Source organism: Bufo bufo, chromosome 2 (genome assembly GCF_905171765.1).
Source record: "Bufo bufo chromosome 2, aBufBuf1.1, whole genome shotgun sequence".
Classification (NCBI taxonomy): domain Eukaryota; kingdom Metazoa; phylum Chordata; class Amphibia; order Anura; family Bufonidae; genus Bufo; species Bufo bufo.
The window spans coordinates 113,450,263-113,477,781 of record NC_053390.1 but is presented as its reverse complement, the minus strand read 5'-3'; the positions used below and the strand labels follow the sequence as shown (position 1 = coordinate 113,477,781).

Genomic DNA, 27,519 nt, shown 5'->3' with positions numbered 1-27,519 from the left:
TTTTTATATTGTGTGATTCACCATGCAGGAAAAATACTTTTAGTTTTTAATAGTATGACTAGTTATGTTTCATTTTTTTTGTTTACTTTAAATATGTAAGATTCGAAAAAGGGGGGTTATTTCATTTTTGGATATCTATATATTTAAACGATTTTTGCTTAATTTAGTTTGATTTATGCCCCCCCAGGAGACTTGAACATGCGATTAGTGGATCAGTTATTTCATTAGCTGCAATACTATAGCACTGTAGTCTATGTTGCCTGTGATGTCTTCTTATTAAGCCCTGCCACAGGAAAGGCTCAATAGTAAGATAAAAATGGCAGGCCTGGAAGCCTTCACAAGGCTCCAGCCAGCTATGAAAACTGTTCTGCACCCTGCACTTTTGCCGTGGAGGTGAGAGCTTAATAAATATGTAATTTGGCCCAAACAGTATAATTTTTTAAAGGGGATCTGTCATAAGGATCAACAGTATCAAACCAGTATCAAACCATAATGCCTGGTAGGGCTGCCTAAGCTGAATAAATCCATACTTGTTTCATTCCGATCTGTTACTGTATTCCAGAGATATGTCACTTTTTCATAATATGCAAATGAAGGCTTAAGTGCACAGAGGGCGGACCAGCCACTTGGCACATCTTAGATCCTCTTCGTTATGCCCTCCCCATTGCCTTGCTTGACAGAGCCAGATCGAGATGATTAAGATGTCTGACCCTGTCAACAGACCCTAGCATCTGCCGGGATGCGTACGCGTCAACTCAACATTCACTGGCGTATGTGTGGGATTACAGGGCCAGGCTGGAAGACAGTGAGGATGCCTAACCCTGGGGAAAGTCAATTGTGAAACGGTGCCCTTAGGGGCTAGGTCCACCCCTTGAAACACTTCATTAGAATATGCAATAAAGTGCAGATTTTTCTACAACAAGGACACCAATCTCAAAGGGATAGTTTAACTCAGCACGATCAGCCCTAATACATAGTATGGTTTAATAAACAGCTGTGGATACCCAACAAATGACCAAACACTTGTTTGTCGGGTGGTCACATTTTTACCACAGGGATTTGCTACTGATAAATGAACATAGTATGCACAATTGTTTGTTTCCATATTCGTGATGACTTCCACACGTACACGGTACCTACTGAGCACCGATCAAAATGCTGCATCATCAAAACTTGCCCATATAAAAAGGGCCCTTAGGGAACTTTCACACTTGCATTGTTGGATTCCGGGAGGCAGTTCCGTCGCCAAAAATGCCTGCGGGATCCGGCAATCTGTATGCAAACAGATACCATTTGTAGACGGATCCGGATGTGGATCCTTCTCACAAATGTATTGCAATACCGGATCCGTCTCTCCGGTTGTCATCTGGAAAAAACGGATCCGATATTTATCTTTATCACATTTTTAAAGGTCTGCGCATGCGTTTTTACGGAACACTTAGGGCCGGATCCGGCATTAATGCATTTTAATGTAAAATAATGCCGGCAAGTGTTCCGGAATTTTGGACGGAGAAAAACCGTACAGTGACTGAACTGAAGACATCCTGATGCATACTGAACGGATTGCTCTTCATTCAGAATGCATTAGGATAAAACTGATCAGTTTTTTTCCGGTATTGAGCCCCTAGGATGGAACTCAATACCGGAAAAGCTTAACGCAAGTGTGAAAGTACCCTATCTCCGGTCATCAACTTAATTTTATGTTACTTCTAATCCTCAGACTCTGTCGCTAAGGTTTTGCTGAGCTCAGTATTCTTTCAGCTCCAGTGCTGTCTCAGAGATTTAATACATGCCTTCAGAAGCTACAGCCACCGACCCAGTCAACGCTTGCCTGGACTATTCTGTACTCTTGTGATACATATAGGAGATTAGGAAGAACACCAGGGAAAATTCTGTTCAGCGAGGAAACATTTTTGATAAAGGGCTCAGAGTGTGGTTGCATAGTAGTGACAAAGGGATTGACTAAACATATAGAAAATCTTCAAACACAGCTATCCCCATCCCAAGATTTCAGTTCTAAATGATCTCCGATCAGATCCTGAAGAAGAGTTTATTATATTTCCCTATTCACTACAGCCATCAAAAAACACATAACCCTGTTATACTGACCATCGAGACAATACAGGAATGGAGTGTGTACCTCCTGTACGCTCCCCCGGGAAAGTAAAAAAATAAATTTTAGAAAAGATAACAAAAATATCAGTCGTTAAATAACTGCTCTGATCTTACTGTATATTGTAGCATTAATGATTCGTTCCATTCCTTTAGAGCAGTATGTGTACTGTAAAGCTAATTCATTAAACTAAAATTAAATACTTGAGACATTTTCTTTAGATGACATGGGGAAAAATGTTCTCATCCATCCTGTGGCTTCCATTCATGACATGCCCCGATTGCTGTCAAATGTAACTGATCTGTCACTGATGGCTCCAAATGAAGCCGCCTAACTACATTGTGAACAGAACTTTTTCTAAAAGGTTTACACAAAAAAAACACGCCAAAAATGAGATTTCACCATTGCATAAACTCATATGTCCACTGAAGTATAATAATTTAGACTTGGGAGTGGCAAAATGGAATGAAAAGCTAATCACTTATGTTTTGTACAAATGATTTATATCTTGCTTCTCACTATACCTGCTGTCTGAAGCTGCATGTAAGTGTCAAAAAAGGTGAGTGCACAGATATTCCATTATTTCCCCAGGTGTTCTATGCACTAACCTTTAGAAAAAGGATATTTCGAAATGCATTGACAGTCCGATTCTAGGGTACGGCTACACACTGAGGTTTTCTGATGCAATTTTGGAAGCCAAAATGAGGAGTGGATCATAAAAGGAGAGAAAGTATAAAACGGAATATACTATTTTTTTTTTTTTTATTCATTCTTGCTTTTGGCTTCCAACACTGCATCAGGAATACTGACCTTGTGCCCGTATTTTCAAGCTTGGGTGCCACCTGCCAAAAGTAGGTTAATTTAGTACATGACCATATTGAATGCACAAAGGAGCCAACAAAAGTTTGATATCAAAAGCAAAGATAAAAATTTTAGCCTTGCAGGTGTACAATCCATTCGAAAAATTCTTCAGACCAGTCACTTTTTATCACATGTTGCAGCCTTGTGCAAAAACAAAAAAACATATTTTTCGCCATCATTCTGCAGTGAATACCCCATAATGAGAAAATGAAAACAGAATGTTTGAAACTAAAATCTTGCACTGACATAAGTACTCAGACCCTTTTCTCAGAACTTAGTTGAAGCTTAGTTCAAGCCTCCAGTCTTCTTGGATACGTTGACACAAGTTTTGCACACCTGGACTTGGGGATTTTCTGACATTCTTCTCGACAGATTCTCTCAACCTCTGTCACGTTGGATGGAGACCTTCGGTGGACAGCTATTTTCAGATCTCTTCAGAGATGTTTGAGTGGGTTCAATTCAGGGCTCTGGCTGGGCCACTCAAGGACATTCACAAAGTTGTCCCACTCATGTGTTATCTTGGCTGTGAACTTAGGGTCATTGTCATGTTGGAAGGTGAAACTTCGGCCCAGTCTGAGGTCAAGAGCACTTTGGATCAGGTTTATCTCTGTACTGTGCTCCATTCAGCTTTCTGTCTACTCTGACCAGTCTCCCTGTCTCTGTCCCTGTCCCAGCCACATTATAATGCCACCACCGTGTTTCGCTATAGGGATGGTTTTGGGCAGGTGATGAGCACTGCCTGTTTTCCTCTAAACATGCAGCTTAGAATTGAGTCTGAGAGTCCTTTAGGTGCTTTTTTGCAAACTCCAGGCAGGCTTTGATGTGTCTTTTACTGAAGAGAGGTTTCTTTCTGGCCACTCTGCCACAAAGCACAGAATGGTGGAGTTCTGCAGTGATGGTTGACCTTCTGGAAGTTTCTGCACACAGGATCTTAGAAGCTCAGCCGGAGTGACCACTGGGTTCTTGGACACCTCTTTTACTAAGGCACTTTCTCCCCGATTACAATCATATCTCTGAGCTCTACAGGCAGCTCTTTCCTCTGCATGGCTTAGTTTTTGCTCAGATATGCATTGTCAGGTGTGAGACCTGATATACACTCACCTAAAGAATTATTAGGAACACCTGTTCTATTTCTCATTAATGCAATTATCTAGGCAACCAATCAAATGGCAGTTGCTTCAATGCATTTAGGGGGGTGGTCCTGGTCAAGACAATCTCCTGAACTCCAAACTGAATGTCAGAATGGGAAAGAAAGGTAATTTAAGCAATTTTGAGCGTGGCATGGTTGTTGGTGCCAGACGGGCTGGTCTGAGTATTTCACAATCTGCTCAGTTACTGGGATTTTCACGCACAACCATTTCTAGGGTTTACAAAGAATGGTGTGAAAAGGGAAAAACATCCAGTATGCGGCAGTCCTTTGGGCGAAAATGCCTTGTGGATGCTAGAGGTCAGAGGAGAATGGACGACTGATTCAAGCTGATAGAAGAGCAACGTTGACTGAAATAACCACTCGTTACAACCGAGGTATGCAGCAAAGCATTTGTGAAGCCACAACACGCACAACCTTGAGGCGGATGGGCTACAACAGCAGAACACCCCACCGGGTACCACTCATCTCCACTACAAATAGGAAAAAGAGGCTACAATTTGCACGAGCTCACCAAAATTGGACTGTTGAAGACTGGAAAAATGTTGCCTGGTCTGATGAGTCTCGATTTCTGTTGAGACATTCAAATGGTAGAGTCCGAATTTGGCGTAAACAGAATGAGAACATGTATCCATCATGCCTTGTTACCCCTGTGAAGGCTGGTGGTGGTGGTGTAATGGTGTGGGGGATGTTTTCTGGGCACACTTTAGGATTCTTAGTGCCAATTGGGCATCATTTAAATGCCACGGGCTACCTGAGCATTGTTTCTGACCATGTCCATCCCTTCATGACCACCATGTACCCATCCTCTGATGGCTACTTCCAGCAGGATAATGCACCATGTCACAAAGCTCGAATCATTTCAAATTGGTTTCTTGAACATGACAATGAGTTCACTGTACTAAAATGGCCCCCACAGTCACCAGATCTCAACCCAATAGAGCATCTTTGGGATGTGGTGGAACGGGAGCTTCGTGCCCTGGATGTGCATCCCTCAAATCTCCATCAACTGCAAGATGCTATCCTATCAATATGGGCCAACATTTCTAAAGAATGCTATCAGCACCTTGTTGAGTCAATGCCACGTAGAATTAAGGCAGTTCTGAAGGCAAAAGGGGGTCCAACACCGTATTAGTATGGTGTTCCTAATAATTCTTTAGGTGAGTGTAGACAGGGGTGTCTTTCCAAATCATGTCCAATCAACTGAATTTACCACAGGTGAACTCCAAAGGGTCTGAATACTAATGTCCACCATGTGAAATACACTGCCTGTCCAAAAAAAAAGTCGCCACCAAAAATATTTCGTTGGGCCGCCTTTAGCTTTCATTACGGCACGCATTTGCTGTGGCATTGTTTTTATAAGCTTCTGCAATGTCACAAGATTTATTTCCATCCAGTGTTGCATTAATTTTTCACCAAGATCTTGCATTGATGATGGTAGAGTCTGACTGCTGCGCAAAGCCTTCTCCAGCACATCCCAAAGATTCTCAATGCAGTTAAGGTCTGGACACTGTGGTGGCCAAACCATGTGTGAAAATGATGTCTCATGCTCCCTGAACCACTCCTTAACAATTTGAGCCCGATGAATCCTGGCATTGTCATCTTGGAATATGCCCGTGCCATCAGGGAAGAAAAAATCCATTGATGGAATAACCTGGTCATTCAGCTGACCTCATTCTTGGAGCACATACTTTTGCTGAACCTAGACCTGACCAACTGCAGCAACCCCAGATCATAGCACTGCCCCCACAGGCTTGTAAAGTAGGCACTAGGCATGATGGGTGCATCACTTAATCTGCCTCTCTTCTTACCCTAATACACCCATCACTCTGGAACAGGGTAAATCTTGACTCATCAGACCACATGACCTTCTTCCATTGCTCCAAAGTCCAATCTTTATGCTCCCCAGCAAATTCAAGCCTTTTTTCTGGTTTTCCTCACTGATTAGTGGTTTCTTACGGCTACACAACTGTTCAGTCCAAATCCGTTGAGTTCCCTTCACATTGTGCATGTGGAAATGCTCTTACTTTCACTATTAAACATAGCCCTGAGTTCTACTGTTGTTTTTCGTCAATTTGATTTCAAACGTTTAAGTGATCGCCGATCATGATCATTCAGGATTTTTTTCCTGCCACATTTCTTCCTCGAATACGATGGGTCCCACTATCCTTCCAGTTTTTAATAATGTGTTGGACAGTTCTTAACCCAATTTTAGTAGTTTCTAAAATCTCCTTAGATGTTTTCTCTGCTTGATGCATGCCAATGATTTGACCCTTCTCAAACAGACTAACATGTTTTCCACGACCACGAGATGTGTCTTTCGACATGGTTGTTGTTTAAGAAATGAGAAGCAACTCATTGCACCAGTTGGGGTTAAATAACTTGTTGCCAAAATTCAGTTTTCACTTTTTTTTTATTAAGGGGTTTTGATTGCAGAATGATGGGGGATTGTGCACTCAAACATCCCCCCCTACACATTTAGTGTCTCTGGCTTACGGGCTACTCCAGGGGAAGGACGACACCATCTCCACCTTACCCTTTGTAAAGGCGTGGGAGAGAGAACTGGGGAAGACATTTCCTGTTGATCAGTGGGAAAAGGCATTTGAGCTTTCTTATAAGTCTTCTATTAGTTGCGGACTCCTGGAAAATAATTTTAAAGTGTTATCCAGATGGTATAGGACCCCGGCCCTGTTACATTCCTTCATTCCTACATGCCCCAATACTTGTTGGAGATGTGGTAGTGAAGAGGGTAATATGTCCCATATTTGGTGGCTTTGCAAAAGAATTACACCTTTCTGGGAGGCCATTAATGACCTTTACGACTTGGTTTGTGGTAGTTCTACTAGGTGGACGCCAGAGGGTGCTTTACTCTCCATGTTCCCCGGCTCTACTTCCACCCTGAGGAAGGGCCTGTTGCGATTTTTTGTTCAAGCTGCCCGCCTGGTCATACCTAGGTTCTGGAAATCCACATCTGCCCCTCTCCTTAGGGACTGGCTAATCACCTTTGAGAAAATCTATAGAATGGAGGAATTATGGGCGGAGGACTTGGGCAATTCCACCAAATTCTTAAAAATCTGGACTCCCTGGATTTTGTTTAAGGGTTCTAGCGAATATATAAATTGGTTGAACAGGGATGATGCCAGTCCCTGAGGAGATTTTGGCTCCCTCCCTAGATCTTCACTACCCTATTCCCTTTATCAGGAAGTTTACTCCACCTGAAATGGGTATATTTTTCTCTTGTTAGACTGGCTCACTCAAATTGGAACCTATTATTTCGACTTTTGTCTTTCTATATCTATGGTCAGGACTTTTCTCTCCCTTCCCCCTCCTCTGTTTTTCTGTGTATGTCCTCGTCTTTGTCACCTGTTTATCTGTGTATGTATTCCTCTGAGCGCTTACTCTTATACATATACTATCAGAATAAGTTGTGACACTTAAATGTAATGACTGACCTCTGGTTGTACCCCTCTATGCATATTATTGCTCTCTGTACCGTTGAACATTTGAGTGTATACTCTTAATTGTACGCAGCTTCGACTTGTCATCGAGCTGATTTTGTCTTTTGAGGTACTGTCCTTTTATGCTCTTTTCAATAAAAGAAATTGAACAACAGAATGATGGGGGAAAACGAAATTATTTTTTTATTTCAGCACAAGCTCGTAACAGTCTGAAGACTTTGAGAACGCATTACATAATATACACTGGGTAGGTGGCACGATTCTCCAACTAATGGTTCTGGGTGCTCAGCATTTTCTTCCTGGCCACCATTCCCCTCCCACAGTGCACATTTCTGCTATAAGTCATGTGCATGCACCACCTCCTGGCCTCTCAAAGGGCTGGTGCACACTAAGTTCTCCGGACCCAATGGTCATATGTCCCAGGCCTTATAAGGGTCCATAATATTCTGGGACTGAGAACTAAGGTCCATTTTGTTCCAGTCAGCTTCAGTGTGCATTTGTTCCTGCTGTTTACGGCTATGATTCACTTGTTTCCCTGACCTTAATGTCTGTCTGCTGCTGGCCCTGACCTCTGCCTGATCTCTGCTGATTACTGAATTCCACCTGTTTAATATTAAAAAAAGGGAATATCTGGCCACTTCATACCTACTTCGGAATTCAACAAAAAAATTAAATGTATTATGTGTTGGATACAAGGGGTTGTCCGGGAATAATTCATTTTTAGCTAATGGCTGCAGCCTGCCTCAGTAATTGGAAGCTTCATACTTACCTACTCCCCACCGCTTCGGTCCTCCCTGATGATTCCGGTGTGTCCATGTTGCAGTCCCTGTCTTTGTTTACTTTTGGCACGGCATGAGTATAAAATAGTCACATGTTCCAGTGCAAAGACTGGCATCAGTGGTGAAGTTGCTACAAACGGCAAGTCACCGTTGAAGCCAGCCATGAAAAATGGAAGTCACAGCAGCATATCCAGTGCGTCTTTTATTGGAAGCCTTGAGTGGACACACAAACAAAGTACGATGTTTCGGCTACGCAGTAGCCTTTGTCAAGTATCTTGACAAAGGCTACTGCGTAGCTGAAACGTCGTACTTTGTGTGTGCACTCAAGGCTTCCAATAAAAGATGCACTGAATATGCTGCTGTGACTTCCATTTTTCATTGCTGTTCCTGGACTGCTGTGGATCTGCGGTCCCATCGCGGCTGTTGCATTCCGGTTTTGGTCTAAAGGTCCGGTTGTGCTGCTCTTCCATTTTTGTTTGTGCCGTTGAATCCAGCCATTGACTGAAACAGATCCCATGCTGCACCAGAAATAAACAAAGCCATGATCTGGAACATGGACACATCAGAGCCATCGCAGAGAACTGAAACGACAGGGAGCAGGTAACTATAAATCTACTGAGGCAGACTGTGGACATTAGCTAAATACAAATTATTCCGGAACAACCCATTTGAGGATTACTTCCAATTTCAGAAAACTTCTGATACATCATAATGACGTGTCCGAGCTTTTGATCGGTGGTGCAGAAATGCTGAGACCTCCGCCGATTGCTGAAATGAAGGGGCAGATGCACTCAGCTGAGCGCCGTGCCCATTTGGTTTTGTTTGATTCATCCTTGGAGAGTCAGGGCTAGTGGTCTACTGGCTGAGGGAAAGTGCATACCACGGTGCTCAGCTGAAGCCTTCTGTCTCTTCATTTGAGCGATCGGTCTCATTAGGACATGTCAGAAGTTTTCTCAAATGACAGTTACACTGTTATCCCTTTTCCTGATCAGAATCCAAACCTAGGGATATAATAGAGGTGAGGCAGATGAGGTTTAGAAAAGAGAGGGGTCTGGGGTAAGGATGATAATCTGCCAACCCCCAATTGTTTCTAGCAGTCCACAATAAAGGTCCAATTAGGTGTGGGAATATGTCCCTGCACAGCCTGACACTATTCAATCAGTGCTGCCAGTGTCAGACTGTGCAGTGACACGACCCCAACTGTAACACCCAGTTGTCCTTTATTGCTGACTACTGCATGACTTTAAGGAGGACCCGTGACCTCAGGATCATATGTCATCAAAAATGATTTATTGTTTAATTCATGTTTTCACAATTTTTGGTGATCTCAAAAAAATCTTTATATCATGCAGTTTCACACTAGTCACTAGGCCTAATAATATGTGAAGACTTCCTGACTCTGAGATAGGCTTTACAGTAGCCACCTAGGCCATAGACACAATGGTCAGTAGGAGACCTCAGTGACTTCTATGGGAGAGTTTTCTAGGCATGCCTGCCCTGTGCAGAGGTCATTGTACAAGGAAGAAGGGAATAGATAAGATGTGACCATCACGTATTACAGTGGACAGCAAACTCTCGCACTCCGCTGTTGAGAAACTACAATTCCCAGCATGTTCCATTCACTTCTACAGGAGTTTCGATAACAGCCAAGCAAATGTGTATGCTGGGAGTTGTAGTTTCACAACAGCTGGAGTGTGGAAGGTTGCTGATTTCTGACCTATTATTATGCTGTGTTATCTATATTTAGGTGATATCTGCCAATGATAATGAGATGACTGTTAAAAAGTGATCTGTATAGACCAGGAAGTGGCACCAGTTATTAGGCTGGGTGGTTTCACACATAGGTTCTTCTGTATTTTTACATTTTTTGTGGAATTTTTAATTTTGTGTGTGTGTGTTAGAAATGCCTGCTCCAGATGTTAGCTGAAGGTCTATGGAAAATATGAAATACAGGACACACAAGCTTTTTTTTTCTACTGGCATCTTTCTTAAGTAGGTGGCATTTTTTGTCTTTCTGCCTTCTTTTCAAAATGGCAGCATGCTGTTGCTTGAGCTTTTTTTACACCGTTTTTACATCTCCTTTGCTGTAAGGAAAAAAAAACAAAAAAAAAGTTCACAGAACCATTTAGAAAAAAAAGCTACTAATAAATTGCAGCAAAAAAATGCAGGTGCCCTAAAAAACGCATTAGCGTTATCTGTTTTTTTTTGTGGCAGAGCAAAATTCATGTGTAAGCACCTTTCCATGTGAAGTGACCTTTTGGCTCATTATTATTTGGAGAAAAAAAATAGTGCAAACAATCATTTGCAATCGCCATCTCTCAAAAATGTGTTTTGACAGGATGAACATTTTCAGCCAGTTTAGCCTGCCTTGTTGCTCTGTATCGTGTATGGTAGGCTAGTGTGAAAACTGCAGGAAGTTACTATTTTGTTTAAATTACAGAAAAAAAATCAACAGAATATAGACAGTGACATGGAAAATTTTAAATAACTGATAAAATATATATATATATATATATATATATATATAAAAATCCGGAAAAAAGAGCGGCACTCCAAAAAATAAAAGCAAGTGAACCTTTATTCACCCCAGTGGTGCAACGTTTCGGCTCTGGTCACGAGCCTTCCTCAAGGGGAAGGCTCATGACCAGAGCCGAAACGTTGCACCACTGGGGTGAATAAAGGTTCACTTGCTTTTATTTTTTGGAATGCCGCTCTTTTTTCCGGATTTATTTATTGGGGACACCAGTCTATTCCCCTAGGGACGTGCACCCGCAATTTCTCTCTGTAGCCAGTGCCGCCATTTTTCTCTTTATATATATATATAAATACTTGATTTAAACACGGGTTTTCTGATGACAAGAGTAGTAGAGACCCACCCAAACCCTCTGATTCACAACCCATTCCAATAGTGCCCACAGCCTTACCAAAATTTTGCATTTTTTCCTGTCTAAAATAATGGATTTCTGACAGAAATGGCTCAAACGGATGCCAAATGTGCATAACTGATCTTTATGACGAAACAGAAGAAGAACGTAAAAATAACGGTGATGTGAACTTGCTCTAAGCCGCACATGGTGGACTCCATCCCTATTGTACTAAGCATTCTGTAATAAGAATGCTATTATTTTCCCTTATAACCATGTTATAAGGGAAAATAATAAAATCTACACAACACCTAACCCAAACCTGAACTTCTGTGAAGAAGTCCGGGTTCGGGTCTGGGTACCAAACATGCCGATTTTTCTCACGCGCGTGCAAAATGCATTAAAACGCTTTGCACTCGCGCGGAAAAATCGCACACTTTCCCGCGACGCACCCGCATCCTATCCGGCCCTCACAAGCGACGCCCGTGTGAAAGAGGCCTTGCCCTAAGTGCTCATTCAGACGGCCATATGCTGTCCGCAAAAATGCAGATCTGTTTTTTTGCGGATTAGATGCTGTCCCATTCATTTCTATGGGGACCTTTTCTTCCATTGCACAGCTCAGCAAAAAAATGAAACATGTCCTATACTTGTCAGTGAAAATCAGGACATGGCCCTATTGAAGTCCATGGACCAGCAAAAAAACGGAATGCAATCCGTTTTTTTGCGGACATGCTGAACTGTCCGCAAAAAAAACGGATCCACATTTTTGCGGACAGCATACGGCCGTCTGAATGAGCCCTTATAAAGACAAGGGGTGAATTTAGCTGTAGACCATCACTGGAAAGACACTGAGAAAGAAGGAGACAGTAGCTTGCTAAAAACAATGGAAAAAAAAGCACTGTTCACACTAGTGCCACTAGTCTTCACTGTTTTCTGATCAGTGTAGTCTGCTGTGAGAAATCGTTAGCCTAAAGACAACCAATATCAGTCAATTAGCTCCCTCAAAATTTGTTAGGATCCATTACATATTGGGGGAGGTTTATCAAAACAGGTGTAAAGAAGAACTGGCTTGTTGCTCATAACAACCAATCAGATTCCATCATTCAGTTTCCAAAGGAGCTCTGAAAAATGAAAGGTGGAATCTGATTGGTTGCTATGGGCAACTAAGCCAGTTCTACTCCACACCAGTTTCGATAAATCTCTTCTATTATGTTTTACCTCTCTCATTAAGGCTCCATTCACACATCCGCAATTTCGTTCCGTTTTTTTGCGGACCCATTGACTTGAATGGATCCAAGCACCGTGATTTGAATGCACACGGAGACACTTCAGTTTTTTTGCTGAACCATTGAAATGAATGGTTCAGTATATGTACCGCATACTGAACTCAAAAAACGGCCAGTATACTGAACCCAAAATACTGTCGTGTGCATGAGCCCTAAGAGAAACAAAAAAAAAGTCTTCCAGACGTAATATTTTGTAATGGCTAATAAAGCTGCACAATATGGGAATTTTGTGCGATTGCGATTAGGGCCCTAAAAATTGCGATAACGATATGCAATGCGATATTTTAAGGGAATTGTGCTAGAGGTCTATTTGCCTGGATTTTCAAGGCAAAAGCACACAGAAATTACTGATAATGCTGAAATGTAGTTATGCTTAACTCAAGAACTGAAATGCACAGTGTTTTTCAAAATAAAACATCTTTTACTAAATGAAACAACATATTAGCATTACTGCAAAAGTACAAAATACAAAACTTGCCATTTTCTTAATAGCACTGCACAGAACAGATAAACAGAATAAATAGAAGAACATTTGTTCATTAAAATAACGACTTGCCTCCAGCCCTCCTCCTTCCCCGCTGTGCAACATAGCGGCCGGCGATACATCCGTGTCAGCCACGTAAAAAGTCAACCATCGCTTTATAAGACGCCCTACCATTTTCCCCCCACTTTTGGGGGAAAAAAAGTTTGTCTTATAAAGCGAAAAATATGGTAATACAATTGCAGCATTTTTGGGTCGGCCTATTGGCGATTGCGATATGGCGATTTATTGCGATTGCTTTGGCGATATATTGTGCAGGCCTAATGGCTAACAAAAATAAAAGCAATGATGTTTCATAGAAAGCTTTCCAGACAACTTAGGGTAGGTTCACTTTTGTGGTGTATATCTGGCGCAGATCCTGTCTCATGCCATGTTGCAGTAGAATCTGCGACATATTCTATCTTTTTGTGGAACGGACATAGGGATGCTTTCGACATCTGTATGTCCGTTCCACAAAAAGGTACAACATGTCCTATACTTGGCCGTAAAATGCAGACCACAGACTTATTGAAATCATTGGGTCCCCAAAAATGTGGATGCAACATGGATGGCATCCGTATTATGTGGATCCACTTATGGTCGTGTGCATGAGACCTTATTCTTTTTGTTTAAAATGGCCATTTATTTCATCATGTGCATATATTATGCCTGGTGAAGAGATCTAAGTTGTCTGGAAAGCTCGCTATATAACATTATTGCTTTTATTTTTGTTAGCAGTTAAACAGGTATCGTACCTGCAGGCAGAGGTCGCAATAGTTCCTGTACAAGTCATTTTACGCTCTAAAAAACATCTAAGGCCAAATGCACACGGCCGTGGAACACGGACATGAGCGGTCCATGGTATCCCGGCCTGGCATCCTGCTGACAGCAGGAGCGCACGGCGTCATTGGTTGCTATGACGCCGTGCGCTTCATGCCGCCGCTGCACTAAAGTAATACACTCATATGATCTATATGAGTGTATTACTGTAGTGCAGCGGCGGCATGAAGCGCACGGCGTCATAGCAACCAATGACACCATGCGCTCCTGCTGTCAGCCGGATGCCAGGCCGGGATACCACGGACCGCTCACGGCCATGTTTCACGGCCGTGTGCATTTGGCCTAAGATTTTTCCCTGCCATTCATCAGAGCAGGGCACCCTGTGAACGGCACTGGCAGCACGGCGATGCTGTCAGTGCCTGAAATAACCAGTAGCAAAGCTCCGTACCGGAAGGAGCTTTAAAACATGAACATAAAAGGTGGGTTTTTATCAAGGGGAGAAAATCAGAACTGGATCGCACATCCACAATGCTATGCTTAGATCTAAATAAACTCGCTTTGTGGATGTGCGATCCAGTTATGTTTTTCTCCCCTTGATATATAAAGGAGGGTTTTTGTCATATGTTTAACATACACCATTTTTTTTATACGTTAACGGGTGCCTCAGACAGATGCCATACTGTGGCATTCGTCACCATAGAGTTCTATTGTAAAAAAAAAAAGTTGACTTTTTTTGCAGGACTCTGCAGGATGGGAAAGTATAGTGTACCACGTTTTTCCATCCTGCAAAGTCCAGCCAAAAAACGTAAACTTTTTTTTTACAATGGAACTCTATGGTGACAGATGTCACTGTATGGCATCTGCCTGAGTCACCCGTTAACCTATATGTTTTTTGTGTACATCAAATGTATGTCTGATGTCTAACACAGTATTATACTTTTTTTTTTTACAGTATTAACAATAGTCATGCTACCAATCTGAACAGGGCCTAAAAGTGAAGTTAACAATAAACTATGACCAACCAGCAGAGGCATAGCTATAGGGGTGCAGATGTAGCAGTCGCTACCAGACCCAGGAGTCTGAGGGGGCCCAAATACCCTTGTGCCACATAAAAAGACATCGGAATTATAGAAAGTGTATGTTGGTCAACTCCATTTCAATTTTTGACTCAGGGAACACGAAGGCAATGTGTTTCCCTGCCCTTGGCCACAAAGCACTGAGGGAAGGGAGCCTTTAGCTACGCCCCTGCCAACCAGGCATTTCCCACCCAACAGCCACTCCAGGGGCAAAGTGGCATTACATGACGGCTCCTCAGAGGAATCGCCATCTATGCAATACAAGATGGCTAAAGTCCACCAGAATGAGAGCCCAAGTGGGAAACCACCCCTCTATAACATACATATGCTGTAACAGAGCATATGGATAGGGTTTGTCTTCGTGAGACAACCACTTTACGAGAAAACTTGCCTTCTATGAAACATGAACATTTTGTCTTGTAACAACAGATCTCCACCTTATTCATCCCACCATTTCCACGAACCACATCTCCAGGTCTGTAGCTATTAGCGTCATCAGTATCTGTTTGGGCATTCATTCTACAACTGGGCAGGAACCCAAGAACATTAAAGTCCATGACGGAGAATGCCACAAATCACATTCTCTGTATTCACAATAAACATCAACAGGTCATTTTTTAATTGAACCTCTTAGAAGGAAGGAAGACCTTTGCCAGCCATGAAGAAATCTATTATCACCTCCTCCAAATATGACCTGTTTGGGTTCCTTGAGGGCTTAAGAAACACTTGAAGAGTTAAGAAACACTTCTATCAATCCATATTCCCATGCTGCAAGCCCGGAGGTCACTTTTTTTTTCTATTGCTTAGTAAGATAAGTAAAAATAAGTTACAGTTGAAATTAAAATAATATTCTCAAAATCATGCTAACGTATTAATGAAATTAACCAGGCATTTTTTCAGGAACACCCGTTTTTTCCCCTCATAGTCACAAACACAACGACTTTTTTTTTACGTCCATGTTGACGTGGGGGAAATGATGAATTCCTATTGTATGTTTTCTGGCCAGTGTTGAGAGGCATCAGACATTGGAAATGATGTACTGGATGCCAGAAACAATCCCACAGAAAACCATGGGATCAGTTCTGCTATGAGTTTCCCTCCAGCGTTTCTGGTCTACACCAGAGGGAAACTACACCTGGTGGATGGATATATGGAGATCTAGCCATAGGCGGCATGCTCATGGCTGTTTTCATATATTGGTCTGCACACAATGGATCTACAAGACATGGATTTCTTCTGTGTACATTATGCATTTTTTCCCACTGCATCAATAGAAAGGACTATGCGTGTCCGCAATATGGACCAGAATAGGACATTTCTTTAATTTGCAGCAAAAAATACGGATGTGTGCATAGCCCTATAGAAATGAATGGGTCAATGTGCTATCCGTAAAAAACACAGATAGCACACAAATGAAAAATACGGTCATGTGCACTAAGCCTTACTGAACTATCAATGAAAATAAATTTACAGGAACCATGATACATAGTAATTTGTTCCCTCTTTAATCATAGTAGACAAAACAGTAAAATAATAATTTACTCAGTAAAGAAATATTCAGGCCAAAACTCATAATCTCAGTTCTCCCATGCTATATTACCTGGAAAAGTTGCTCTGGTTTTGGACTGTCAGGGTGGCCATTAATCACCATCCACACTGGGCTTGTCAAGGACTACACCCCTCATTCTCTGCAATACCTTATGAATACTACAGAATTCTCCATAAAAACAGCACAACTGCAGCATACAGTACATAACATTAGAGATAATAAGACGTAAGATGTGCAAGTAATAGAACCAATACTTCCTCCCACCAGGAACACGGTCTATATATAAGCAGTTGGCCTAGAGGAACACTTCTATATATGATGCAAGGGTAGTAAGCTGTGGACAAGTAGGAACTAGAGATGAGCAAACTGATTCATATAAATCAAATTTGTTAATAAATCAGTCTGCTTGAGCAGCGAGGGGCAGGACCCACTTCACAAGAGTCTCCTCTCACCCCATTGATTGACAGGGCCAAACATCTCGCCTGGCGCTGTCAATCTTGCGTCTGTGCAGTTGCTCTGATTAGGACAGATAACAACACTTTAATATACAATTATAAAATACTAGAGTAAAAAGTAGCAGCCAGCTAGGAGCACTGTATATTCTACATACAAAGCCAGAGTAATACATTGGGCTCATATACTGTACAATGCCAGGAGCAATACACAGTGGACATATATTTCTACATATTATATCAGGGTAATACATTCTGGACATATGGTAACACTTTTACATATAATACCAGGGTAATAATTTCTGGGCATATAGTAACACTTCTACATATAATACCAGGGTAATAAGCTTAAGACATGTAGTCACATTTCTACGTATAATACTAGGGTAATACATTTTTGACATATAGTAACATTTCTACATATAATACCAGGGAAATAAATTCTGGGCATATAGTAAAACTTCTACATATACAGTCAGGTCCATAAATATTGGGACATCAACACAATTCTAATATTTTTAGCTCTATTCACCACCACAATGGATTTGAAATAAAACGAACAAGATGTGCTTTAACTGCAGACTGTCAGCTTTAATTTGAGGGTATTTACATCCAAATCAGGTGAACGGTGTAGGAATTACAACAGTTTGCATATGTGCCTCCCACTTGTTAAGGGACCAAAAGTAATGGGACAATTGGCTTCTCAGCTGTTCCATGGCCAGGTGTGTGTTATTCCCTCATTATCCCAATTACAATGAGCAGATAAAAGGCCCAGAGCTCATGTCAAGTCTGCTATTTGCATTTGGAATCTGTTGCTGTCAACTCTCAAGATGAGATCCAAAGAGCTGTCACTATCAGTGAAGCAAGCCATCATTAGGCTGAAAAAACACAACAAACCCATCAGACAGATAGCAAAAACATTAGGTGTGACCAAAACAACTGTTTGGAACAAATTCCTAAAAAGAAGGAACGCACCGGTGAGCTCAGCAACACCAAAAAACCCGGAAGACCACGGAAAACAACTGTGGTGGATGACTGAAGAATTCTTTCCCTGGTGAAGAAAACACCCTTCACAACAGTTGGCCAGATCAAGAACACTCTCCAGGAGGTAGGTGTACGTGTGCCAAAGTCAACAATCAAGAGAAGACTTCACCAGAGTGAATACAGAGGGTTCACCACAAGATGTAAACCATTGGTGAGACTCAAAAACAGGAAGGCCAGATTAGAGTTTGCCAAACGACATCTTAAAAAGCCTTCACAGTTCTGGAACAACATCCTATGGACAGATGAGACCAAGATCAGCTTGTACCAGAGTGATGGGAAGAGAAGAGTATGGAGAAGGAAGGGAACTGCTCATAATCCGAAGCATACCACCTCATCAGTGAAGCATGGTGGTGGTAGTGTCATGGCGTGGGCATGTATGGCTGCCAATGGAACTGTTTCTCTTTTATTTATTGATGATGTGACTGCTGACAAATGCAGCAGGATGAATTCTGAAGTGTTTCGGGCAATATTATCTGCTCATATTCAGCCAAATGCTCTAGAACTCATTGGACAGCGCTTCACAGTACAGATAGACAATGACCCAAAGCATACTGCAAAAGCAACCAAAGAGTTTTTTAAGGGAAAGAAGTGGAATGTTATGCAATGGCCAAGTCAATCACCTGACCCGAATCCGATTGAGCATGCATTTCACTTGCTGAAGAGAAAACTGAATGGAAAATGCCCCAAGAACAAGCAGGAACTGAAGACAGTTGCAGTAGAGGCCTGGCAGAGCATCACCAGGGATAAAACCCAGCGTCTGGTGATGTCTATGCGTTCCAGACTTCAGGCTGTAATTGACTGCAAAGGATTTGCAACCAAGTACTAAAAATTGAAAGTTTGATTTATAATTATTGTTCTGTCCCATTACTTTTGGTCCCTTAACAAGTGGGAGGCACATATGCAAACTGTTGTAATTCCTGCACCGTTCACCCGATTTGGATGTAAATACCCTCAAATTAAAGCTGACAGTCTGCAGTTAAAGCACATCTTGTTTGTTTTATTTCAAATCCATTGTGGTGGTGCATAGAGCCAAAAATGTTAGAATTGTGTTGATGTCCCAATATTTATGGACCTGACTGTAATACCAGGGTAATAAGCTGAAGACACGTAGTCACATTTCTACATATTATACCAGGGTAATAAATTCTGGGCATATAGTAACATTTCTACATATAATACCAGGATAATAAGCTGTGGACATATAGTAACACTTTTACATATAATGCCAGGAGCAATACACAGCGGATATATAACAACATTTCTACGTATAATACCAGTGTAATAAGCTAAAGAAATGCAGTAAGGGCTGTTTCACACGAGCGAGTCCATTGCGGGAACTCCGCTCTGGACTTGCAGGAGCGCACGGCATTATCATGATTTATAATGCTAGGTGTCTCTGCTTGACCTTATTTCTACAGAATCATACTGACAGCTTTATGTCACTATGATTCTGTGGAAAAAAGGTCATGCAGAGACACATAGCATTATAAATCATGATAATGCCGTGCGCTCCTGCAAGTCCAGAGCGGAGGTTCACACTCACACACGGAGCGCGATTCCCGCAATGGACTCGCTCGTGTGAAACAGCCCTAAGGCCCCTTTCACACGAGCGTGACAGATTAGGTCCGGATGCGTTCAGAGTGCGTTCAGTGAAACTCGCACTATTTTGCAAGCAAGTTCAGTCAGTTTTGTCTGCGATTGCGTTCAGTTTTTTCAGCGCGGGTGCAATGCGTTTTGATGCGTTTTTCATGCGCGTGATAAAAAACTGAAGGTTTACAAACAACATCTCTTAGCAACCATCAGTGAAAAACGCATCGCACCTGCATTTGCTTGCGGATGCAATGCGTTTTTCACGCAGCCCCATTCACTTCTATGGGGCCAGGGCTGAGTGAAAAACGCAGAATATAGAGCATGCTGCGATTTTCACGCAACGCAGAACTGATGCGTGAAAAAAAAACACTCATGTACACATACCCATTGAAATTAATGGGTCAGGATTCAGTGCGGGTGCTATGCGTTCACGTCACGCATTGCACCCGCACTTAAAACTCGCTCGTGTGAAAGGGGCCTAACACCTCTACATAAAATACCAGGGTAATAAGCTGTGGACATATAGTAACACCTCTACATAAAATACCAGGGTAATAAGATGTGGACATATAGTAACACATCTATATATCTTTGGTGATTCCCCAATAAACCTGCTTACAAGACTATCCTGGAAGCGCTTCCAATTAATCGACTTTACCCCTCTATTGGATCAAAAAAGATCGCTATACAGCGATCGTGAATCGAACAAAGGAAGGAGACGTGATATGCCATACAGGTGACCTCACATCCACGTGGGACGCCGAAACATCGGAGTGGCCATTACGGAGCGCAGTAAGGATGCACTAACAGCTGGGACACTAGCACCTTACTAAGAAGGTAAATCACAGTCAGGGTGCAGCCCTTCTCACCGTGTGGGACGCCACACTAGGTGCAGCACCCTACTGGTACATCACCCCCTTCTCTGTATATTATTTCCATTAAGGGCTCGTTCACATGAATGTTTTTTGCGTTCCGTATACGGGCCGTTTATTGTGTTCCGTATACGGAACCATTCATTTCAATGGGTCCACAAAAACGGAATGCACTCCGTGAGCATTCCGTTTCCGTATGTCCGCATTTCCGTTCTGCTACATTTTGAGTCTTGTCCTATTATTGTCCGCAAATCACGTTCCGTGGCTCCATTCAAGTCAATGGGTCCGCAAAAAAAAACGGAACACATACGGAAATGCATCCGTATTTCTTCCATATCCGTTCCGTTTTTGCAGAACCATCTATTGAAAATGTTATGCCCAGCCCAATTTTTTCTATGTAATTACTGTATACTGTATATGCCATACGGAAAAACGGAACGGAGAAACGGAACCGAAATGGAAACACAACGGAAACAAAAAACAGAAAAACTGATGCGTTCAGGGAAAATGGTGCGATTTTGACACTAAAACAAGTCAGTTTTCACTGCGATTGCGTTCCATGTTTGCGTTTTTTCCGTGCGGGTGCAAAACATTGTAATGCGTTTTGCACGCGTGTGAGAAAAATCGGCATGTTTGGTACCCAGAACCGAACCCAGACTTCTTCACAGAAGTTCGGATTTGGGTTCGGTGTTGTGTAGATTTTATTATTTTCCCTTATAACATGATTATAAGGGAAAATAATAGCATTCTGAATACAGAATGCATAGTACAATAGGGCTGGAGGGGTTAAAAAAAAAAAAAAAGTTAACTTACCTGCTCCATAGCTGCCGGTCTCTGTTCTATCTTCAGGACCTGGCAAAAGACCTGTGGTGAAGTCACTGTGCTCATCACATGGTCCAATCACATGGTTCATCGCCATGGAGAGGGACCATGTGATTGGACCATGTGATGTGACGTCACCACAGGTCCTTAGCCGGCAGCTCAACATTGCAGAAGAAGACAGAGATCCGCAACTACGCGATCAAGTGGACTCAGTGAGTTAATTTTTTTAATTTTTAACCCCTCCATCACTGTTTTACTTTGCATTCTGTATTCAGAATGCTATTATTTTCCCTTATAACCATGTTATAAGGGAAAATAATACAGATCAGGTCCCCAGCCCGATCGTCACCTAGCAACCATGCGTGAAAATCTCACCGCATCCGCACTTGCTTGCGATTTTCACGCGGCCCCATTCACTTCTATGGTGCCTGCGTTGCGTGAAAAACGCAGAAAGTAGAGCATGCTGCAATTTTCACGCAACGCACAAGTGATGCGTGAAAATCACCGCTCATGTGCACAGCCCTATAGAAATGAATGGGTCCGGATTCAGTGCGGGTGCAATGCGTTCACCTCACACATTGCACCCGCGCGGAATACTCGCCCGTGTGAAAGGGGCCTAACATTTCTACATATAATGCCAGGAGCAAAACACAGTGGATATATAGTAACACTTCTACATATAATGCCAGGAGCAAAACACAGTGGATATATAGTAACACTTCTACATATAATACCAGGGTAATACAATCTGGACATATAGTAACACTTCTACATATAATACCAGTGTAATAAGCTGAAGACATATAGTAACATTTCTACGTATAATACCAGTGTAATAAGCTGTGGACATATAGTGACACTTCTACACAGAATGCCAGGGCAATATGTTGCATACAAGAAAGCTTCTATATACTGTGCCAGTGCAATAAGTAGTGGGCATAGAAGGCTATTTCCATACATGACACTAGTGCAATGAGCTGTGAGCACATCATGGTGTCTCTATTAGAGATGAGTGAAGTTTCTATTTGAAAAGAAATTCGCTTTGCGAAGAATTACTTTGTCACAAAGCACATTACTTTGTAAGTAGTGGGTATAATGATGGAGAATGGAGATTGCGCCGCCCGCCATCATTGAACCCCTCAGATGCTGCATTCATCGCTGATCACGGCATCTGAGATGAAAAATAAGAAAATTTGAATACTGGTCTTATCCCGAGTCTGCCGCGGCCATCTTGATTGAAGATCCAGAGCGAAATCTTGCACGGTACATGATGATGTCATCACGCTGGCCAGCATAGTGACGTCGCATGTGACCACCACGAGGTTTTAAGTGGGATCCTAAATAAAGATGACCGCGGCGGCCTCCTCGCGCTCGAAGAACGAAGAATGAGGAAATTCGGCTTTGCAGCGTATCAGATTTTCCCTGAAATTCGGATTGAAGTCCACTTCGTGTATACTTCAATTCGCTCAACACTTGTCTCCATATATCATGCCAGCCTGAATAGTGAGCTGTGGGCACCCAGTAACACTTCCATATGTGAAACTGGTGTAATGAGCTGTGGGTATATAATAAGTCTATACATGATGGCAGGGAATGGACACATAACATAAAACATAGAAGCACACATATAGGATGTTATTGAACTGTGGCCATATAGTAATGCTCCGATATATGATGTCAGGACAATAAACTGTGGCCATATAGTAACACTTCTACATATAATGCCAGGACAGTACATAGTGGTCATATAGTAACACTTGTATATATAATGCCAGGGCAGAAAATAGTGGCCATATAGTAACACTTTTATATATAATGCCAGGGCAGTAAACTGCGGACATATAGTAACACTTGTATATATATATAATGCCAGGGCAGTAAACAGTGGCCATATAGTAACACTTGTATATATAATGCCAGGGCAGTAAACAGTGGCCATATAGTAACACTTCTACATATAATGCCAGGGCAGTAAACAGTGGCCATATAGTAACACTTGTCTCCATATATCATGCCAGCCTGAATAGTGAGCTGTGGGCACCCAGTAACACTTCCATATGTGAAACTGGTGTAATGAGCTGTGGGTATATAATAAGTCTATACATGATGGCAGGGAATGGACACATAACATAACACATAGAAGCACACATATATGATGTTATTGAACCGTAGACATATAGTAATGCTCCGATATATGAAGTCAGGACAATAAACTGTAGACATATAGTAACACTTCTACATATAATGCCAGGGCAGTAAACTGCGGACATATAGTAACACTTGTATATATAATGCCAGGAGAGTAAACAGTGGCCATATAGTAACACTTCTACATATAATGCCAGGGCAGTAAACTGCGGACATATAGTAACACTTGTATATATATAATGCCAGGGCAGTAAACAGTGGCCATATAGTAACACTTCTACATATAATGCCAGGACAGTAAACAGTGGCCATATAGTAACACTTCTACATATAATGCCAGGGCAGTAAACAGTGGCCATATAGTAACACTTCTACATATAATGCCAGGGCAGTAAACTGCGGACATATAGTAACACTTGTATATATATATATAATGCCAGGGCAGTAAATAGTGGCCATATAGTAACACTTGTATATATAATGCCAGGATAGTAAACAGTGGCCATATAGTAACACTTCTAGGTATAGCACTTGTATAATGTCAGACTGAATAATGAGGTATGGGCACATATGAACACCGCTATATATGATGCCAGTGCAGTGGGCACATGGTTGCAGCACTTCTCTAGTAGATGCGGGCAGTCTTTCTATAGTAATACACACATAACCATTCACCCAAAATCTACATGTCTGAAGAAAATACTGATAGAAATGTGAAGCATCTCAGCTGGTGCCCATGTCCTGGCATCTATACCAGGCTCCAAAAACATGAAAAGTCTTAGTTCCATCCTACAAAGGAAATGTATCTGCCTGCAACATTTCTAAAATGGAGGTCTGCTAGAGCCGGCAATATGTCCACAATATTGTAGAAGCTGGAAAGGAGAGGAGGCTAAATCCCAGTGTGACAAAGGCTGTAAAGAGCCCTGCGGCTTCCCAGTCACAGACATGAATGGCGCCTACATATACATCATCCATGCACGATGCATACACAGTTACATGATGGATATGATGCCTCGGTGCCCACATCCAGGCACTATACCAATGCCCTGGAGCACACGGTCATGGCACACAGATGCCCGCAGTCAGCGACTGGATTCGCCCTCCTTACCTTATTCCCACCTAGAATGTAATAACAGGCAGTGAGCGGTGTGTGCCCGGGGAGAGGCGGGGATTAGGAGGATGATGAGGGTGATTATCCGGCACTGCCAGCTGCATCACTCACCTCCACAAGGACTCTCCTCCCCGGGATGACTGGCACTGAGCTCCTGTGACGTTACCGCGCACTGCCCCCACGCCTAATGTGCACGGCCGCCTACTACAGCCTTATGTAACGCGTCCCCTGCCTCCTGCGCTAACAGGGCAATGGTGGCTGGAAGGGAGACAATACATCATTTTACTAATTGCCTATATTAGATATCTGAGGCGGTTATCTGGGAACAGCAAAGCAGAGATGACAGCAGTGCCCCCCCCCCCCCTCAGCACATGCTGACAGCAGGGCAACCGGTGCGGCAGGCTGCCCGACATTGCTCCCCTCATTACCTACTCTGCCTGAATGCTTCCCCTCCACACACCAAGTGTATATATATATATAGTGACAGAGCGAGGGGTTGTGTCTGGCAAGGCAGGTATTTTCCTCCCAGTTGGAGTTCCTGAGAGCTTCAGGTTAGGCTACTTTCACACTAGCGTTATTCTTTTCCGGCGCTGAGTTCCGTCACAGGGGCTCTATACCGGAAAGGAACTGATCAGGTATATCCCCATGCATTTCTGAATGGAGAGTAATCCGTTCAGGATGCGTCAGGATGTCTTCAGTTCAGTCGTTTTGACTGATCAGGCAAAAGATACAACCGCAGCATGCTACGGTTTTATCTCCAGCAAAAAAAACTGAAGACTTGCCTGAATGCCGGATCCGCCATTTTTTCCCATAGGAATGTATTAGTGCCGGATCCGGCAATCAAAATACCGGAATGCCGGATCCGTCCTTCCGGTCTGCGCATGCACAGGCCAGTAAAAATGTGAAAAAATATACAAGACGGATCCGTCTCACAAATGCTTTCAGTCAGCGGCAGATCGGTGGATCCGGCTTCCAGTTCCAACGACGGAACTGCCCGCCGGATCACACTGCCGCAAGTGTGAAAGTAGCCTGTGAGCTTTGACAACTGTTCTAACTATGCTAACTATGGCATAGTCAGGCAGCAGAGGTGCTGGTTGGCTGCTGGGTCCCGCCACCTGCCGGATTGGTGGTCGCCGTGCAGCGCTGCGCCAATTTTAGAGTAAGACCCACTCATAGAGGAAACCTTTGGCGTGGTGAGTGGGCTTATGCAGGGGTAAAGTCCTGGGGAAAAAAAGTGTGGGAACTCACCCAAGATCCACTGCCACCCCAACCCCCCCCCCCCCCCCTCAAAAAAAAAAAAAAAAAAATATAATAATAATAAATAAATAATATATATATATATATATATATACAGCAAAAACGAAGGCAGCACTCCAATTTGTGAAAAAAGTGGAAGGTTTATTCACCCAACCAGCCGCAACGTTTCAGCTCTCTCTATGGAGCCTTTGTCCAGCTGAGTAACATGTGCATAATGGCATACATATATAGTGACAGTGATTAACATGATTACAAATCAGTTCCAATTGTCATAAACACAAATAAGATAAATACAAAAATTACAGTCATATAAATAGTATAGTTCATCCATACAGCTGATATACATATAGTAACGAATAAGTGCATACATAAAAATCCATAATGTGATTAATATTGTGTACAATATACCCCGATCTTGCATAATTGGTAATTATTGCATTAGTGAACAAATGTGTGAATATATAAAAGAATATAGTTAAAAACCTTTGAATGGGTAAGAGGCTGAAGCGGCATGGTGGAGACTGCTGGCGTCCGGAAACAGCAGCGGCGCATGCGCCGCACTGTATATTATCGCGAGACTTGTACCGAAGCTGAGTATCGTTGCTGACCATAACAAAGATGGCCACAATGGAAGCATGATGTAAGGGCGCATGCGCCACAAGGCGTTAACGCCCATCCAGCTTAGAAAAGCACTGGTTGATAGAATATATACCGCATGTTCAGCAGAGAAGCCGATCCATAGATCGGGGGCCGGCGGTTCAATGCCGGTCACCGTCAGGACATCCGTCTTGACAGGGGGGCGTGGCTATCATACCAACTCCACCCCGTCGTCCAGATATATCGGCGCATCCACTCCAAAGCGCTCATACCTGTCATGTAGTAACTAATCCAATATGAAAAAGATGAAAGCAGGATTATGCAACCGTCAGTGTGATGTGACATGCTGATATATCTGGACGACGGGGTGGAGTTGGTATGATAGCCACGCCCCCCTGTCAAGACGGATGTCCTGACGGTGACCGGCATTGAACCGCCGGCCCCCGATCTATGGATCGGCTTCTCTGCTGAACATGCGGTATATATTCTATCAACCAGTGCTTTTCTAAGCTGGATGGGCGTTAACGCCCTGTGGCGCATGCGCCCTTAGATCATGCTTCCATTGTGGCCATCTTTGTTATGGTCAGCAACGATACTCAGCTTCGGTACAAGTCTCGCGATAATATACAGTGCGGCGCATGCGCCGCTGCTGTTTCCGGACGCCAGCAGTCTCCACCATGCCGCTTCAGCCTCTTACCCATTCAAAGGTTTTTAACTATATTCTTTTATATATTCACACATTTGTTCACTAATGCAATAATTACCAATTATGCAAGATCGGGGTATACTGTACACAATATTAATCACATTATGGATTTTTATGTATGCACTTATTCGTTACTATATGTATATCAGCTGTATGGATGAACTATACTATTTATATGACTGTAATTTTTGTATTTATCTTATTTGTGTTTATGACAATTGGAACTGATTTGTAATCATGTTAATCACTGTCACTATATATGTATGCCATTATGCACATGTTACTCAGCTGGACAAAGGCTCCATAGAGAGAGCTGAAACGTTGCGGCTGGTTGGGTGAATAAACCTTCCACTTTTTTCACAAATTGGAGTGCTGCCTTCGTTTTTGCTGTATGTTTACAATCTGGACCTTGGTCACAGGTCTTATAAGGAGGACTTTTTGCACCCGCACACATTCTTGGAGTGCTGCTTCTTTTCTTTTCTTTTTT

The 27,519-nt window shown here is 42.5% G+C and overlaps 1 protein-coding gene across 3 annotated transcripts in view; it reads right to left on the bottom strand.

Annotated features, from left to right (window-relative positions):
• FAM169A (family with sequence similarity 169 member A) overlaps positions 1-24,699 on the bottom strand; it is a 106,424-nt gene extending 81,725 nt beyond the window's left edge. For 2 of the 3 annotated variants that reach the window (XM_040420187.1, XM_040420189.1), the window contains exon 1: positions 24,470-24,595. The gene's annotated coding sequence lies outside the window, so the exon portion shown is untranslated. Of the gene's footprint in view, positions 1-24,469 lie in introns of all 3 variants that reach the window. The other variant, XM_040420188.1, reaches the window with a different exon arrangement.
• Between the last annotated feature and the right edge of the window lie 2,820 nt (positions 24,700-27,519).